At 36.5% G+C, this 19,747-nt stretch overlaps 2 protein-coding genes across 3 annotated transcripts in view; one reads left to right on the top strand and one right to left on the bottom strand.

The window, feature by feature from the left end:
- gnb2 (guanine nucleotide binding protein (G protein), beta polypeptide 2) overlaps positions 1 to 19,747 on the bottom strand; it is a 411,910-nt gene that overhangs the window by 261,593 nt on the left and 130,570 nt on the right. The gene's annotated exons all lie outside the window — the stretch shown is intronic.
- si:dkey-34e4.1 (carboxyl-terminal PDZ ligand of neuronal nitric oxide synthase protein) overlaps positions 1 to 19,747 on the top strand; it is a 121,763-nt gene that overhangs the window by 17,951 nt on the left and 84,065 nt on the right. The window contains exon 1 of one of the 2 annotated variants that reach the window (XM_015608080.3): positions 15,281 to 15,393. The exons of the other annotated variant lie outside the window; for it this stretch is intronic. The gene's annotated coding sequence lies outside the window, so the exon portion shown is untranslated. Of the gene's footprint in view, positions 1 to 15,280; positions 15,394 to 19,747 lie in introns of those variants that run through there. 2 annotated transcript variants of the gene reach the window in all.

Raw genomic sequence — 19,747 nt, 5'->3', positions numbered from 1 at the left:
TTTACTGTCCTACAAGCTGTGGTTCATCCCACTTTCTTTTTAGCAGTAATTACAGTTTTCCTATTAAAATTTTAATTTTATTTATTTATTTATTTTTATATATTTTTTTACAATTTCTTACCAAATGAGCAGACAAAACATGGAATAAATTGTGTTTATACTGTGTGCACTAAAATAAAAGTAAGATGAAATGTAAATGCATATTGGTATTTTTATCACACTGTCCCAGGATTTTTTGATTTGGCTTTGTAAATCCATCAGCAATCAGCAACCAGTGCATAGGATCTATCATCATTATTGTTTCAGTTGGCTTAGTTGTACAGCTCTAGAAAAAAATAAGAGAGCACTTAAAAACAATAAGTTTCCTTGATTTTATCAAATTGAAAACCTCTGGAATACAATCAAGCGGACGATGGATGATCACAATCCATCAAACCAAGCTGAACTGCTTGAATTTTGGACCAAGAGTGGCATACATTTATCCAAAAGCAGTGTGTAAGACTGGTGGAGGAGATCATGCCAAGATGCATGAAAACTGTGATTTAAAAACCAAAGGTATTCCATCATATATTGATTTCTGAACTCTTAAAACTTTATGAATTATTGTTTTTGTTCTTTGCATTATTTGAGATCTGAAAGCTCTGCATCTTTTTTGTTATTTCACCCATTTCTCATATGTTGAACATAAAGGCTCAAAATGACATTTTTTGTATTTGGAATAAGGGAGAAATGTTGTTCCACAGGAGAGGAGCTGCCTCTTTGATTTTAAAGACCCACCCAAACATCCGAGAGAAACAGATCAAAACTAAAGCTGTGGTCAAGTGGGCTTGTCTTGTCAGATTTACCTGGTACACACACCCATACTCCCACACACCTGGATCAGCTATCATTGTCACGTCTTCTTCACCTAAACATCATAACTATACATTCATATGTATGGATGTTTGGGTGGATGTTTTGCATTTAGCTTCTTCACCCAGAGATGCAACTCCTTTTCTTTGAAAGGCTGTTAACTTTTAACTAGTTAACTAACATATCCACCGCCTTCCAAAGCTTTAGCTTATGTATCTATAGCTATGTGGTTCCCCCATATGTTCCCAAATAGCTTTAAACAACGTTTAGTAGCTTGCTGAACTGTTGGGTTCCCCTATCTAGCTACTTTATAATCAGTGTCCACAGCAGTAGCTACTTCAGATGGTATTTACTTTAAATACAATTCAGCCATATTCAATATGATCTATCCGGATATTCTAACACAAATACGGAAGAAGCGATCTCTTGAAAGAAGGTGTGGCGGAATAAGGTGCATTGATACAATACAAGTCTGGATTGTAGTCTTTTAGTATAGTAACAGTAATCAATACTGCTCACTCGTTCTATGGAATATCCTCCAATGTCACCAGCACAATGGGTCACTGCTTTTCATCTTATGTATCTTTAAAGTGCTTTATGTTTTTTGCTTCTTTGTTATCTGTTCATATGAGCTCTTCCCTCAAACACAGGTTTAACAGAACAGAGAAGCCTGAGAGATGTAAGCTGAGAGAGGAGAGAGAAGAGGGGAGAGTAGACTGGGCTGAAAAGCGAGGGGGGGGGGTGGTGTTGGTGAAAGAAAGAAAGGCTTCATTGTTAAGGGATAGCCCACGGACAGATGCAGAGTGGTGGCCTATATGCACCAACGTCTGGGAGCCCAACATCCCTCCTAACCTCAATCCCCTCAGTCCTCAAAATGCTACACAGCACGCAAGGTGGATTGTCAGTAGGATTGAGTGATAAGACAGGAATTAAGTAGTTTTAAAATGTGTCTGAAAATGAGGATGGTATTTCAAAACTATGACGTGCATAATTGCTAATGTCACATGTTAAAACAGGTGGAAAATAAACAGACTTTAGTTTGCTAAGCTGCACGTTGAGTCATTCTATTTTAAAAAGTAAAGCAAATCCGGATACAAAGCTTGGGAACCCAATCTGCCATATTTGCCTAAAAAGGCAGTCACAGCTAGAGAAATGCCTCTAAGACTAGAAAACTACATTTCCCAGCAAAAATGGTTTCCATTAGTAGTTTTTGTATCCCAGGTGATTGCTGTGATGTTGTTAGGTGGCTGCTATGGTATACCAGATAGCTAAGTGATTGCTATGATGTTGCTCTGAAGTGTTATTGTGTTGGAAGATGATTTGTGTAGTATTTCATTTACTTTACATAAAGTTTCTTAGTGGTTGCTAAGGTTTTGCTAAGTGGTTGCCTGGCAGCTGTGATGGTGTATCAGGTGATTACTCAGATGTGGCCAAGTGGTTGATGTGGTACATTATGCTGATTGGTTAGGTTTTACAAGTGTATTTATTCATCATGCACCCTATAAATTCATATGGTAAAATTTTGTGTCAGATCACAAATCTGTATGTTTTACAAGCTCACATCACACAATCAGATCTATCAAACTAGAGATCCAAATGTAAACACAAGAAACATAAGCAGAACAATACAAGTCATATAGATAACAATATGGTTGTTCATTGGATTGCATTGTGCTGTTAAAGCTTTGTGAAGTTATATTCCACTTTGACTCAGTGACAACACCCAAACACATTTAATATCAGCTATTAACTTACTCCTGAGGTAATGTCCTTCTTTGTGCTCTCAGATATGAGGCTTTATTCCCTAAATGTGTGTAATTTGAGTCTCAGGTAGCTGAAACACGTGTGATGTGGTGTGTGGCCTGTTAACTAATCTAAGCTAAGCTTGAAGTCTGCTGGGATTCCAGACGTAACAGAACAGGTTGTGTTTTGACTTTTTGTCATTCCAAAATATCACAAAACTTACTAAATAATTACTATATACATGTATACAGCTCTGAAAAAATTAAGAGACCACTTCAGTTTTTGATTAGTTTCTCTGATTTTGCTATTTATAGGTATATGTTTGAGTAAAATGAATATAGTTGTTTAATTCTATAAACTACGGACAAAATTTCTCCCAAATTCCAAATAAAAATATTGTAATTTACAGCATTTGTTTGCAGAAAATGAGAAATGGCTGAAATATCGAAAAAAGACGCAGAGCTTTCAGACCTCAAATATTCATAATGTTTTATTAGTTCAGAAATCAATATTTGGTGGAATAACCTTGTTTTTTAATCACATCTTTCATGCATCTTGGCATGTTCTCCTCCACCAGTCCTACACACTGCTTTTGGATAACTTCATGCCACTCCTGGTCGAAATATTCAAGAAGTTCAAGTTGACAATTTGGTAAAATTAAAGAAACTCATCATTTCTAAGTGGTCTCTTATTTTTTTCCCCAGAGTTGTATATTTTATGAGGCCCTCCATCATTAGAAAAAAACAAAACAAAAAAAAAAAAAACACGCACAATGGATTTAAATGGCCTTTAAATGCCCAGATGTTTACATGCTGAAAGTACTGATATTTAGTGAGTAAATATGTAATCTGTTGCTTTGGGCACTTTTGGAGACGAACATAAAGTTGAGTGTAAATGGGGTGAGAGTGCCTATTGCCCCTCTCCCATTGTACCCCTGTCCCCATCACTTTGTGTAGCTTGGAACTGTTACAAATTAACAATTAGTCGACCCTGACATTGTTGATTATTCTGATCAATCATTGCAGCTCTAGCGTTTTTTTTTACAACCATTGTGATAGTAGTAGTAGTTGTTCGGTGCTGACACTTGTGTAAATGCCGACTTCCTTCTCCCCATCTTCCTTTTTTTTCACTCTTCATCTTGTTGGGTGCATAGAGAGAGACTTGTTGAGTGTACTCATGTATACACTTTTTGCATTTAATTTTGATGCAGAAATATTGTAGAAGAAGTATAACACACACAGTGATTGCATGTACTGGTGTGGTGGCTATATAAGATCATCTTTCATTTCAAAAATCACACTTATTCACACACAGCAGGTAAATGGGGCCCAAATGCAATAAACACAGTGAATATGGTATTGAAATCTGAATTTTTGTTGGTAAGTTCAACTGCATCCTGAACTCCTTCATAACTCTTGAGATCCTGACAAGGATTAAAGTGAAACTTCATGTGAAGCAGTGCTGTTTGCGCATGTGTGTCACTTGCACAGTGCAAACTGTTCAGACAGATGATGTAACAGCCTAAATATCTTCAGATTTGGGTCAGCTTTACCTGCTGTGTGAACATAGCCTAAGTTTTTGAGACAGTTTCAACTGCGTTTTCCCAAGACTTGGCTTTGTACTCTCTGGATTTGCTGAAATGTATGTGGAATGATATAGAGAACCTTTTTTAGGTAAGAAATGTATACATAAGTTAGGTACCATACATGTGGTATTCATAAAGGACGTTAAAACATGTGTTCGTTCATGTGTCAGAACACTGGTGTCTTGTTTTGGTTTTTACCATCACTGGGGACTTTTAGCACAGTACAGGCATATTACTGATTACTGATTTTTTTAGGCAACAAGATACCTTGATAGGAAAACTGACATTAAATAATTAAACAATAAAACACAGCTTAAGGCAGCTGCTACAATCTTTTTTTTCAGTCAGTATAACCTTATAATTACATTAGCATACTTTTAAATGAAGTAATACATTAATAAAAAGGCAAATTTCTAATGCATACAGTGTATTATTTGACAACTAAAGCCTTTTCCCAGTCTGCACTTCCAGGCCTTGTTCTGGTGTGAATTTATGCGAGGCACATCAGTGATTTACTAACATTTAAGTGCACTTAAAGTATAAAGGTGCAGAGCACTTGAGCAGTGATGTCATTGTGCTACTCGGGCTGAGCCTGAAATAAAGGCTTTCTAATTGCACCATTGATCGGCTCTTCCTCATCAAAACACTTTTTAAAGGGAGCCTTTCTTGCTTTAATTCATAGTGGGTCAGCTGCATGATTTGCAGGGATTTTACAGGATCAAAGTATTCACGTTTCTCTGCATATTTTATTTCTTGCTGTGTCTTTTGTACTGTCTTTATTGCTATATTTTATAAGACTCACGTCTACAGAATAACAGGAAGCACTTTTACATTTGAATGCTGTAGACGCTGGTACATTTCCAGTCGGGATTGTTTATTACCCCTCATAAAGTGTGCATTTCAGTGATATATATATATATTATAATGGCAAAGAAACAACACATTTTCCTACATGAAAGACATATACATACACCGTATGGATAAAAATGCTGGTACACCGACTCATATGTGTTTTCTTCTCAAATCAAAAGTATAAAAAGAGCTTCTCCTGCTTTTGTTGGAGTAACTGACTCTCCATTTACTGTCCAGTGAAGGCAGTGTTTTCAGCAGCCAGACCTATATCCCACAAACCCTTTTATTATTAAACACCAGGTTTATTTGTTTAGTTTTTTTTATCATACTTAGTATGAGTTTACTTCCTTTCCAGCTGAAAGATATGAGCTGTACAGAGCTAGGATATTACCTAAGTATTCGTTTCTTTACTAAAAGACTGTCTGACTTTCTCTGTGTACATTTCAAGTTACAGTGTTTTTTTTTCTATGTACTTCATATGGCTTTAGTTTAATATAGTACTCTGAAAATTCACCAGTATCTGCGGTTTCATATTAAAAAACTGATTTGTTTGTACTAATTTCCTGATATTTCATAAAATCCTGAGGTAAAGCATCAGTGGATGTGATGTGCATATATGTAAGGGCATACCTAATGTCAGGATGTTGGATGATCAGTACTGATGATCTCATCATCCCCAACTCCCTAGCTTAGCATCCCACAAGTATTTGATGGAGCACCATCATTCTAGAGAACACACAGTTGGCAATATAGGCAAAGAGACAATTGGTTCTTGATTATCTGCTTCAGACAGTCATATTCCATATTCTATTGGCAGTGTTTCTCCACAGCAGCTAGACAAGATGTGTGTTGTGTGTGTGCATTTACACACAGGTGTCAGCTGAATGCATGATTGTAGCTGATATTCCTCAAACATTTATTCATACTGTATTGTCTCTGTCCAGTGTAAAACATGTATATCCAAAATCATGACTGTTTGAAGTAGGTGGCAAAAATTTTCGTAAATTTGTCTGTAGGTTAATGTAAAATAAAACTTATTCCAATCGATTGGAGTGTTTCTATTGGTCTTTTCATAAATAATTTACAAAGCTTTTTTTTTTTTTTTTTTTTTTTTTTTTTACAATATTTACACAGCTGCCTGCAGCATAGCTACAGGCTGGAGAACACAGATACAGTGTATCCCAATAAAACTTCACTTCATTCAGAATAAAGGGAAAACAGAAAATAAATTAAATAGATGTACACAAGCATCTTGAAAAAGTGTGTGTAATTATCTGATTCACACTCATTCTGGAACAGGCTGAAACAAACTGCTAGCTACGTCTCTGTCCACCACATTCATTCGGTCAGTGAACGCGGCAGGGATCCTCCCTCTTTTTTTCCGTTGCTCTTTCACTCTTTCTTTCACATTTCAGGGTCACTTCAGTCTGAGTTAACCAGTAACATGAGGCCCATTGCCTCATATCACCATAGCAACTCCTCTATCTGCCAAAACATGCTCTACAACTCTGAGTGTGTGTGTGTGTGTGGGGGGGGGGGGTATGAGTGTGTGAGTGTGGATATGTAAGCAAGAGCTAGCGTGGCTAAACAAAAGGTGCTTAAGAGGGTGGAGTTCACTAAAATGGTCTTGGCATACTCATTCCCATACACACACACACACACACACACACACACACACACACACCCCACACACAGGGCAAAGCTGCTGCTACTGCTAGTCCATTATCTTATTGTACTTTGGTTTGTTTTATAATTGAAGAAAGTGCTTTAGGCTGGACAGAGAGAAAGAAAGAAAGAGAGAGAGAGAGATAGGGAAAGATAGAGAGAGTGCACGTGAGCGAGAGAGAGAGATAGATGGTTGCCCTACTTCCATGAGGCTGTTTATCTATCCATCATCATAAACACTCTGGGAACTTTTCTGTCTCTCTTGTCACTTTCTCTCTCCCTCAGTTTACACAAGCCCATTTCTCGTCTTCTCTATTCTTGTCTTCTTTCTTTTCTTTACTTCACCCCGTGCATCTCTCCGTTTTTGCTCTTCGTAAGAAGCCTTTTGACCACACTTGTGTGCAAGACACACACACTGCCTGGGGCTGCTAACTGGCTGTGTGCTTGTGTGTTGCTGCAGAAGCAGTGATGATTGTAGATTTTAAAGTAGTGAAGAATTGAGCTAGAGTTTGCAAACTCATGTCAAAATGTGAGAATTGGGCATTCTGGGTTTATACTCAGTTCTGGGGTTAATAGTAAAAGACATTCTGTACATGCAAATTTAAAAATGCGTTTTATTATTCAAAAAGAGCTGATTTTATTTATATTCCCAAAGTTCACATAGATCCACCCGCTGTAAACCCGCAATTAGTTTGGACTTTAATAAATTACCAAGTTACATGAGTACTGGATGTTAATTTATACGGATTTCTTTCCTGAAATCTGTTTATTTTGGTGAGTAAAGCAGTTCTGTTTATTTGTAGCAAGCTTAGATTTCCAATATTGCAGCATGGTTAGCAGCAGTGCTAGCCACGGTTAGTAGCAGCACTAGCCATAGTTAGTAGCACTTAGTGCTAGTAAATGCCACCTGACAGCGCTACACTGAGGAACTGAGTGTTCCAGTAAGCCAGGCATTATCAGCTAGTGGTTCTTTCGCTGTAGCTAGTTTTAACACGGTGGACATGCAGACTACAGTCCAATATACTCACCTCTGAACAGCGAAAGAGCTAGCGCTGTGATTAGCAGCTAATGCTAATGCTGCTTCAGCCAGAAACTTTACTGAAACTTCTTTATTTATTTATTTATTTAGTGAAGTGTCTTTACTGCTCCTTACAACCTGAATGGTAGAATTAATACATAAGGCATTGGATTATAAGATGCACTGTTTTTGGGAAAATGTATGACATGTATTTGACATAGTTAAATATATATTTGCTTGGCCACATCAACATTCAAACTGAGGTGTTGAGAGTTAAACCAACTTTTCATAACTAAGTTTAGTATGTTGCCATTATAATAGCTAATTGCTAAAACTTTCAATAAACATTACTTAAAAAAATTAAAGTAACAAACTCTTTAAACCTCAGTTAATATGAGGGCAGAGAATCTGAGATTAAAAAAAAGTGTGATAAGCTTAAAACTTTACAGCAACCTAACAGCACACCATCCCAAGAGGACACTGAGAGGGCAGCCAAACTTTTCAGTAAGATTTGGAAATAAATACCAAAACAATAACAATGTTCTTATTACAGGGTTTACAGGAATGCTAGGCTAAACAATGCAGCTCCTGTTTGCTGCCGCAGTGCATTCAACCAGCCAATCAGATCAGAGCTAACTAATTGATTTGCTTACTTTATTCTATTTACACCCTTGTCATCCAGTGGCATTTGAGAGAAAAATAAACATAACAAATACACATAGCATTTGTTATGTATTGTTTGCTTTAGACACTGATTGCTTTTGACAATTCGCTTTTCTATCAGCTATAACTCTGAGCTTCTGATATGTTATAACAGTCACTACAGAACGATGCACTACTTAAGTGGTCTGTCACCATTCCTTTTATTCAGATGGCCTTGTGCTGTCAAAATAGAGAGTCCTTGGTCATAAAAAGTGTTACTAGAGTATCTTGCCATTGGAAAAGTACCTTATTGTGTAGGCCTGGACACTACAGTGCTATGAACTGTGATTTATTTATCAGCATGCCTTTTTGGTTTGTCTGAAGCAAAATCAATCTACAAACTTCAAGTAGGGTTTTGTTGTCGTGTATTTGTAAATGAGCAGTCAGGTTGGCTTCACTTGTGTCTATTGTTCTGATCCCTACTAAGAAAGCTTTGAAAAATATTAGGTCTTTTACAGGAAAATTCTCATCTTATCCCAGTGGACTTAAGAAAGCTTTTCCATGTTCTCTCCATTTGCTGTGTCCCTGTGTGTTTGTGTGTGTGTGCGTGCAAGAGGTGCTACTTTAAAAGCTGTGTCTGGTAGCTTTGCTTAAGGTATAATGGAAGTGGTGTGGTTGTGTGAGACTTGGTTGAGTGGTGCTTTTTAAAAGCTTCTGATGCTCGACAGTTCTGTAATTTCAGCTGTTTTTGAAAGTAATGGAATGCAGTTTTAATGGTTGTCCAAAATAACTTGTGTATTACTGTTTTGAACATTTCTACACAGACACAGACTGCACAAGTCTTCAGCTGTTTTTTGCTGCTTATTATATCTCTTTGTATAGCTCAAATATCCAACTACACAACAATAGAGTTGAGTCCAGTTTGCTTGTTTTTTCCCTTTTTAATTTTGATTTACTGCCAAAACTACTTTATTACACTGCTCTTGCTCAGGGCTGAGCCACATCAATTGGGGCCATGTATTGTCAAGAAGTCCACTGTAGAGGGGTCATGATTTAATATATCTCAATATATTGCTATGCTTTTGGAAGGCAATGAATTGTTGTTGTTTAAATCAAACTTAACAGTATTAACAGTAATTAACAGTATTTAAAACATACTATTATATTTATAAAATTTTAAAGAAAAGTTGACTTTTTATTTTTTTTTATAAAAGTGGGATCTTACTAGGGGTGCAGAGAAAAGTTAATTCGAGCTCGAATCGCGTTTCTAACATTGAACGATTCAGATTCGTTTCTCATTTAAAAAAAAAAAACATTCATTTTCTCTCACCTACTGTCGCGCGACACTCACCTACTGTCGCGCGACACTCACCTACTGTCCTTCGGAGGTCTTTAACTGTACCGTGGAGCTCAGCTACTGTCCTGTGGAGCTCTTTAACTGTTAAAAAGCTCCGCAGGACAGTAGATGAACTCCGCGAGACAGTTAAAAAGCTCCACGCGACAGTAGCTGAGCTCCGCGAGACAGTAGGTGAGTGTCGTGAGACAGTAGGTGAGTGTTGTGAGACAGCAGCAACAGGACAGGGAAAGTTATTGCTCTTACTGCCTCTCCCTATTAGGCTACAGAGAGGCGTGTAGTGTCGTGTTACGGTGTTTGTTGTTGTGCCGCTAAAGTATGAAGGAAAAAGAAAAAAATCCAACCGATTTGAAAGAATCGGAAAAAAATGGAATTGACCCCAAGAATCGATTCTGAATCGAATTGTGGGATTCCCAAAGATTCACAGCCCTAGATCTAACACTGTATACAGTACAACTAGTGGTCAGGATTTAAACACAGCACAACACAAAATAAACCACTATCTGACGTCAGTCTTTAAAAGTAATAATCAATAATCAATCCAGTATAAGAGAACAAAACTTTGCAGTACTTCAGTAGATCTCTTAATAATAATACTTCTCCACTTGTTTCATTTGCACATCTATGTCAGCAATAGATGTAACTTACAGTAGCTGGAATGTGTGAATGTGTTCATTAGAAGGGGTGTCCACTAACACTTGGAAATATATTGTATATTGAATGTATCACTACATTTCATTACATATTATTAAATATTACATATCAGTACATTGTGTCACTTACAAGTTTTTTTCTAGTAGACTCTCTATAGTTAATTTATAAAAAGTGGATAACTATGATGAGACCAAACACTGATAAATAAATATATACATTCATACATAATTATGCAACAATCTACAGTTTAACATACAGTAGGTGTTAGTAATTTTACAAATCTGTAATATTTTTGTCTGGAAAAACAATGGTCAGCAGGAGCGGTTAGTTGTCCCAAAATTCATGCAAATCTGACCTTAATCCTTGATTCAACAGCCTTTATTTAAGCTGGAAGTGAATTACAGCAGAAACAGATCAACGTTATACCAAGCTTGTGGTCATTGTTGCTTAGTTTTAAAACTGACACACTCACACACGTGTGTGTGTGTGTGTATATATTCACACACACACACACACACACACACACACACACGCATTCTCTTGTTGTCTTTGTAGGACAGATGGTGCTTCATTTTGACCCTTCGTACATGCTTATTACACACAAGTGCACACACGCATAGCAGTTACTCTCCAGTCTAAATACAAAAACTGTCCTTTTTATCCAGAAGAAAAGATTACAGTGAAAGAAAAAGTCTGTAAACCAAATAACTGGTAATCAAACATTACAAAGATGATTTAAGATATTTATGAAAAATATATGTATTATTGTATCCTTAAACCTTAAATAACCTTAAATTGGGACAGTATGAAAGGTCAAATAAAAACATGTCACTTACAGTTTCTTTGGCTTTTTATTTTAATTGCAGACAGTATGAACCAAAGATATTTCATATTTTTCATGCTCAACAGGTGATATCAGTAGAAGATCGCATCCACAATTCTGTCCTCGAGCCTTTAAACATGAATCTACTGGCACCATGCCTAATGGGTGAAGTGGGCTAGAGGCATATAAACTTTTTTTAAAGCTTAATATAAGAGGGTAAAATGTATATTCATTAAATAATAAAACATTGTATTTGTTATTATAATTAAAATGAAGATCGGATTACAAATAAAACGTGATTCATCCAGGAACCTTAATGAATTTTAAAGGGTTTACAAGATTATTTTCAGAAACACACCATTGACATTGTTATAATTGTAAATTTCCAATTTCAAGGCTTTAATTTATACATTTTAGATGTTACTGGTTATGTAAAATCATAAAACATAAAAGAACATATAATACAATAGTATAATTTATACTGTAATAACTGTATTTTTAATATTTCATGCATCTCTTCTTTAATACTAATTAAATAGAGGATGTCATTTTTAAAGTAGTAAAAAAAGGGAAATACAAAGAAAACCCACAGACATGTACATGCAGTGAAAAATGAATGGGTAATGGATGGGTACTCTACCTATCTCTCTCTCAGAAACATGACCAGTCCCTCATGTCAAAGCCAAGGTCAATATTTGTATCTGTTGTTTACCTCAGGGAGTTCCTGTCTGCATGGAACTCATCAGTTACTCAGTCAAGCTCATGCTTATTTTACTCAGTGTCTCTGTAAAAACAATGCAAATATAGAATGTCATTTGGCATGTGTTTGATTATTTAACCAACTCAGCTCTTGATTATAGAGAACTGTTTCCTAAAAAGCTCCACAATCAAAAGAGTGTTGAGGTGGTAAAAACTTCTATTGTTAATGTTAGAACTTGTTTGAGTAAATTGATCCATTATTATTGCTGCTGTGTATTATTGATTCCTCATCTGGTCTGATCCACATAAACATGTTTTTTTTTTTAAATAACAGCAATTTAGAATGTGTAATAATATTCACGTTTTAAATATGAGATAAAAATAGACGCTTTTCACATCTCCTGATGTGACTCAGTATGAGCCAGCATAGTAGAAACACTACAGTAATGACAATGTTAATGCCATCATTAGTGTTTATCTCTTTTCCACAAAAACATCATTCATCATCATCATCTAGTAAATAAAAATGAAAATGAAAATGGAGTTTTGACCTGCAGTGCCAAATATGATGGTAAAAGTCTTTTGCATTTTAAATGGATATTTTTACATGTCTGGCATTTAAAAATTTGCACGATGTCCAGTGGCCAAGATGTAGTCAATGCTAGGTGTTACAGATCCTATTTATAATCAAAAGAGTCACTATGTTCTTATAATAATTTAGATTGAACAGGCTGCAAGCTGTACATGAAAGGTAGAATTTGTTTTCAAGTACCCGATACTCCTGACCGAAGGAAGAGATAACATGTCCCATTTATCATTGTTTGTTTGTGTTTGAAACTTCTGGAGTCACTTGGTTTCTGAATTTGGCAACAGTGGTTTTGACATTATCTTAATAATCATTATATTCCCTGCAGAGAGAGAGGCTTCTCTCCATGATCCACTGCAGTTCAGATCAACGTATATGCCTTTTTTTTATTGTAAATTATAATATTGGGTAACATTCTTTTGTAATACACTGTTTACACCTTTTTGTAACTACGTTAATCTCATGCATTTGTTAGAGTATTGGCACATGTTCTCCAGCTTTAGAGTTATCTAACAGCTAGACAAGGAAATGCATCTTCCTGGGACCAAGCAGCTTTAGCAGTGATCCACACAGCGGCGCTGCAGTGCTAACCTTAGAGAAATAATAAAATCCACAATCGGCTAATAACAGTATCGGACTATGATTCTGCTGAAAATCATCGGTATCGACCTCCTCTTAAGTAAAAGTTTAAAGTATTAAAAAATAAAGTTAGCAAGATTTTTTATTTTAAATTTTACGATAAAAGACTGTAGTGTCACTCCTGGTTCACCAATCATTTAACAGAATGTCATTATTTATTCTGACTCTGATGTCTTTTCAAATAACATAAACACGAGTGAAGTGAAGTGAAGTGGCTTTTTTTAAGTTTTTGTGGAAAATCCAAATTTCAGTCTGAGATTTATTTGCAACTTTGCTATACATTTAAGTTTAGTGAAACACATCTTAACTAAGGAATTAAAGGAAACTAAGTTCATAACAACGTGTACACCAGGGGTGTCAAACTCATTTTCACGGAGGGCCACATCGGCATAATGGCTGTCCTCAAAGGGCCAGATGTAACTTATTAATGTAACAAAATGAAACCAAATGCAATATAAAATGAATGTAACTACTCCTTAATGTAACTAAGTAAATATATTACTTATTCAATTAAAACATTACATGGAAAAAATATATATTTGCTTGTTGCTCGGTTACAACAGAAATCCTTTTAATTTGTCATATTTTGAAAACCACAAACTCCATCAAACAGGGATCAAACTATTAAAGTGAATAAAAAATTACATCAAACACAAGTTATAATAATATTTTTGATCAAAACGTTTGACATACTGAAATGAGGCCTAATAAGTATAAAATAAAAAAATGTGAGCTGCTAAGAGCATGTTTGACAGATGTAGCATTTCACCAAAAAAATTTACTGCAACAGCCAATTGATGCTTTGATTACAATTTGTCAGCAAATTACGGCAGCGCTTCCACATCAGTGACTACACTGCCGTATAGTGGCGGTAAGCCGTAACTTCGCGGGTAACAAAATCGACATGCATTGTGGGAAATGTAGTTTTTGGTCAAAGCATGCGTCTGATTTACTTTTAGATACTAAGACCTTTCAGGCTCTCGGGGGCCTCATAATAAGGTTCGGCGGGCCACATTTGGCTATTAAGTTTGACACATATGGTGTACATTGTACCCTGATTGGTAACCTTGCTTTGTGAATCTTTCATTTTCATTTTGACATGTGATATTTTTATGCACACATAGTTTTCCGTTATATCGTTTATTTTCGCCTGCACTGTTAATAACAAGAATGATTATAACAATACATTAATGCTAAAGAATGAGAAAGAAGAATCGCCATTGTTCATTACTACCATTCACCGATTCTACTGTGAATTGGATCATGAGTGATGGAAGGACATGAAACGTTACTGCAAGAAGCAATTACAACCCACAGATTTCAAAATGAAAGAGATTAGACTGAAACAGTGCAGCACAGACCTGCTGGCCCAGCTCCCACTCTCAGCAAGTCTGTAGTGCTGCAGCTGCCAAGAAAGTTGTTTGGAAGTCAAATCAATACACTCACTCATGTCCTTCCACTGCACACTCTGTCTCTCTGTAACACACACACACACTCATTTTCTTTCACACAGACACACATGCACACAACTCACACAACCAAGTTACAATGGCACTCACTATCCATTTGATTGAAGTCAAGCGGAAATCTCATTTAGGCAGACAAGCTTGAGAAAGTGCTGTGTTACACGCAGGCTCATGCTGTCTGCCCAGTACCGGGTCAAAATCGTTTCCCATAGAAACATCCAGCACAAAATAGCCCTCATGCCTTATGTTGCGACTATGCAAAAGTGTAGTAATTGCTTTCTTTGTCAGCTTGGCAACATATCCACTGTGCATGTGTGAACATGAGTAAAATGAGTAAAAGCAAGTGTAAAACAGAGCACCCAAACCCATCCAACTTATGCCAACTCATGACATCAGTTCATTGACAAATACTAAAGATTTCAACTTTACTACAATAAACCAAAAAAATTAAACTGATTTAACCTAAACCTGTGTTTACGTTACAAATCTGACCTGACATGACTTAGTTCCAATTTTTAATCAGTATATGTTGAAATGTTAATGAACCCGTCCCTAAAACGATACACTTGCGTAAATTCATGCATTTATGCACTTCGCCTCCGCAGGGCCTTTTATAAATTAAGAGAAATGTCACTGGTTGAAATACGACTAGAAGTTGTAATGCTCAACATGGCGTCTGTTTGTATCTTGCTTTGCAGAAGTATTAAGATTTCCTTTCACTGGAACTAAAGAACCTTGGCCAACTTCTGAAAAACAACCCTCCATAGCATTATCCCTCCTCCACCAAACTTTACTGGCACAGTGCAGTCAGACAGGTAATATTCTCCTGGCATTTGTTAAACTCAGTACATTAATATATTTAGATAAATGTACTGTATGTCAATGTTTTAAATATTGTAAATACAGATTTCAAACTGCCCAGAGTATTGAGGCTTGAGAGATTTTAGGAGAAGGATAATGTCAGGCTATCATTTTCTAGATCATATTGCTAAATGCTTGCTAATAGAACTACAGTAACTTTTTTTTTTACAATAATTGCAAATAATACACCCTAAAATGAAACTGAATCAGTTTCAATTTTTAATCAGTATCTGTCTGTAATGTGAATGGCCACTTATTGAAATATGACTGGAAGTTCTCATAATGCTCAACATGGTGTCTGTTTACAGGTTACAGAAGTCCCAGCCTTTAACAGAAAGAACCAAAGAGCTAGCTTTTTACGCCACAAGCTAACCAAATATGCTAGTGGGGAAAGTCCTTCTGAATATGGAGGTCTGCACAAGCTTAATCTAGCTGAAAAAAATCAGGTTTTTCATGCATTGTTAAGCTAAAAGCTATGGACTATTCATTATGTTTTTAGTTTTAATATTTTGGTGTCTCCACATTTATAGAGATCCAACCCTTTGGCTTGTAAATAAGGTGAAGCTTTGCGATCCATTTAATCAAATTTAAGAAAATCTGTCAAAAGAACATACTGTTGTATTTATTAAACTTCTAAAAAAGAGTAAAAACTGTTGATTGTTATGCGATCAGAACTGTGGGATCTACCGACAGAGTATAACAGTGCTTATCTAGTATGTAGATCTTTACATGTAAACTATTAATTAAAGCTGGTGTCTGTCATTTTTTGGGATTTGGGGGATTGAGGGCCCTCTCTGGTGGTAATGGGTAATTACACATGCTCAGTCAGAGAGCGAGAGCGTGGTCACGGAGCTCTCTCCACCGTTCAAATGCCAATCCGCTATTTATCCTGGTGTTCGCATGGACTACTGCATTTCTTTTTGGCTTCAGAGCTTGCTTCACTTCACAGAGCTTGTTTCTTTGTTTTTACTATGGGTGAATGAGCCCTTCTGAAGTCTCCATTGCTTCACCAGCCGCTCACATTTAGTAAAACTGAGCCGGATTCTCTTTTAGAGGATGTTCGTTTGACGTAAGTACGTAAAGACGCGTGACGTGGAGTAAAGAACCCCTGCGAAAAGCAACCCAACAGCCTAGTTTTCAGAATGAATATATTAGGCTTAGCAGGGATGGTCGTTCCAGCACACTGGTACCATTAAACACAATATTCTGTCCCTTTTTCACTCAGAAATGCGTCTGCTTTCAGTGTAGAAACAAAATAAAACTGACTAGCACTTTAAAAAATAATGCTGTTTTTGAAAATCTATACAGTATTTCAAAACAAAAAAAAAATCACAATACTTTAATATATCAATACTTTTTCTTACACCCCTAGGTGACATGTTCACACAACCCAAAAATCTGTTGCATCTATTGTAAACTTTCTTACTTTTTTATTATTGTGGTCAATTATAGCAGAGTGTCTAGGGAGAGATTTCCTCTGTTAAATACTGTGTAAATTTCCCTCTCACAACACATCTTGAAGGTGAGAGTAAATTGTGAGAGACTACGAGTGCTTTGGGGCAGATACTTCGGGGAGGGCTGTTTTACAGTCGTAGTGAGTTAATTTTTGCATGCTGACATTTAAACTACAAAAGGGATTCCATGCAAAACCAGCACGCAGCTAAAAAGCCCTCATATGACCGCAGTACAACCCTAAGTGAACTCTGGCTACTGCTGCATTTAGACACAGTTTATTTTGCATCTTCTTGTGTATTGATTAGATGTATTGACATAAGAGTTTTGTTCCATTCCTAAACATTCTTTCAGCATATGTTCAAGGTACATATATCAGTGTCAGTTGAAGGTGTCAGTTGAAGGATGTGTCCAAACAACACAGGTTTCACACAATAACTCCAGTATCTTTGTCAGTTTTTGTGAGTAATTTTCCACTTCTAATAAAAATAGAAGATTTATATACTGGTCGGGTCAATTATACAGGTTTAAGTAGAAAAAAAGCTTCATCTGAACAAAAAATGTGATGTGGGATTTGACATAAACATATAAATAGCTACCTAAGAGAACGAAGAGCAGAAGTAAGCACTATGCCATTGATGAACATTCACAGTTCACAGTTACATACACATGCACTGCTCCTGCTATTTGCCTCAATTCATATTCTCCATCAGCACAACCTTCATCAGCACAGCAGGAGCTCGACAGACAGACACCGTCTGGACCTGTGAAGTTTATGACTGTATAAAAATAAATGAAAATACAGAGCTTAAAAAACTGAATAGTTTTCCTCTGGTCTGCACCTAAAAATACCAAAATTGTGCAATTGCTGCAAACAGCAAAAAAAGGTGTGAGAGAGAGCAGCAGGACGTTGCCCTACTTCTGCTGGTTGTTTATCTATTCATCATTATAAACATACTGGGAGCTTCTCTGTATTACTAATAAATGGAGATTTATGACTGAATAACACTGCAACATTTTCTGAATATATCAGGCAGTCACTATTTTGTATCAAACCCTGTATGGCCAAAAATATTGGGACACCTACACGCTACACTCTAAATCCTGTTTGTCTGTGGGAAGTTTTGTAAGGTCAGAAACTGATGTTAATCAAGATGGCATGTCACACATCCTGTGCTTTTTGCACTGGGGTCATGCTAAAAAATGTTACCAAAAATACAATTGTCCAAATGTATTTATGAATGTATGTATGCAGTATTAAGATTTCCCTTCACTGGAACCACTTCACTGGGAGTTTTGTGTCTTGTTGGTCACTCTGTTACCGGTTTTTGTTTCCACTGGAGCCAAAATGCAGCCAGACTTACAACTTAAAAAGGGAGTATGCAGCCTATGCGACGCATAGGGGCGCTGCACTAAAGGGGGCGCCAAATGAAAGCACCAAATAAATTTTCTCTCAGGAGAAACAGCCAATCAGCTTGCTGGTTTTGCGGAGCTCAGTGGGCTAGTAATGACAGAACGTATCTCCAACATTTATTATAATTCTGATGGCTAAATGTTGTTTGTGTATCATGTTTGTCTCTGAGTTAAAGTCCCTGAGTTTTTGAGATGTTGGGAAATGGTGCTTTAAGTAGGCCCTGACCTTTCTGAGTGCTTGTGTGCGTGTGTGTGTGTGTGACTTTTAATTGTTTACTGAGATGTTTACAAAAAAAATAGAACAGTGGGAGTGCATTAAATCTTTAATATTTCAACACACTTGCACTTGAGGAATGAACAGATTAAATTTTAAATGCAGCGGCTTCCATTTTCCAGCATTGCATAGTTGTAGCAGTAGAAATGGAGGAGCTGTAATAACCAAATTATAAACTGCGCTTTCTAAACTTTCTTTTAAACTGCATTTTATACAGGTAAAATGAAACACTAAAGTGTTTTCTGTGTCATTTAGCTGCTTCATTACAGCCGTGTGCAGTTACATTATACCTACAAAATGATTTTTCTTCAGTATTAAGTGGCAATATACCTATGTGTTAGAAAATCCAGTAATTTTATATTAAATAGTATATGGTCATATGCATTGACTGTAGAAAACATGTTGGAAATGGACTGTAGAAATGGAAAGTTTCAACAATTAGCACATTCAACCATACAATCAGTTCTTCTTTTTTGGAAGGCAGTGGACCTATGTTATTTGCACCCTGCACTTTACTTTAAACTGCATCTATCAGACTTTCCCATATTTATAGCATTCGGCCCCCTGCACTCCCCACTCAACTCATTCCTTACCTGCACTTACTCATAGTTATTCTGTCACCTACTGGACTATTTCCTCACTTCCACACGCACACTCTAGATATCTGCATATCTACAAAATGTGCAATATTTGTTTTGTGCAATTTGTCTATAGTGCAAGTTATCATGTTTATTGTCATTAAGTGTATTGTGAATAGTTTTTATACTGTAAAGCTATCTGTATGTCTTATTTTATATTATTTTATTTTATTACTCTTCTTGTAAATATTATTCTCTGCACATTGGTGGGAATCTGCACCCAAGTTTTTCACTCACATGTACACCTGTACTCTGTGACGTGACAATAAAAATCTTGTATCTTGTATCTTGTATCTTGAAGTCTTTGAAGTTGTTCAAAGACTAGCCCATGCCTCCTCCAATACATGTGAACTCAGCCACCGCCTCTTTTCAGACTGCTGCTGATGCAGCATTGCCAAGTAGCCTCACAGTGCGCTCGGAGGAAAGCGCAGCGACTCGGTTCTGATACACCAGCTCACAGATGCCTTGTGCTGATTGACATCAACATTTGGAGTGATACGGGGAGAGAGCATCATCTACCCAACCAGAAAG

This window comes from Astyanax mexicanus, chromosome 1 (genome assembly GCF_023375975.1).
Source record: "Astyanax mexicanus isolate ESR-SI-001 chromosome 1, AstMex3_surface, whole genome shotgun sequence".
Taxonomy (NCBI): domain Eukaryota; kingdom Metazoa; phylum Chordata; class Actinopteri; order Characiformes; family Acestrorhamphidae; genus Astyanax; species Astyanax mexicanus.
This window is presented reverse-complemented; position numbering and strand designations above follow the sequence as displayed.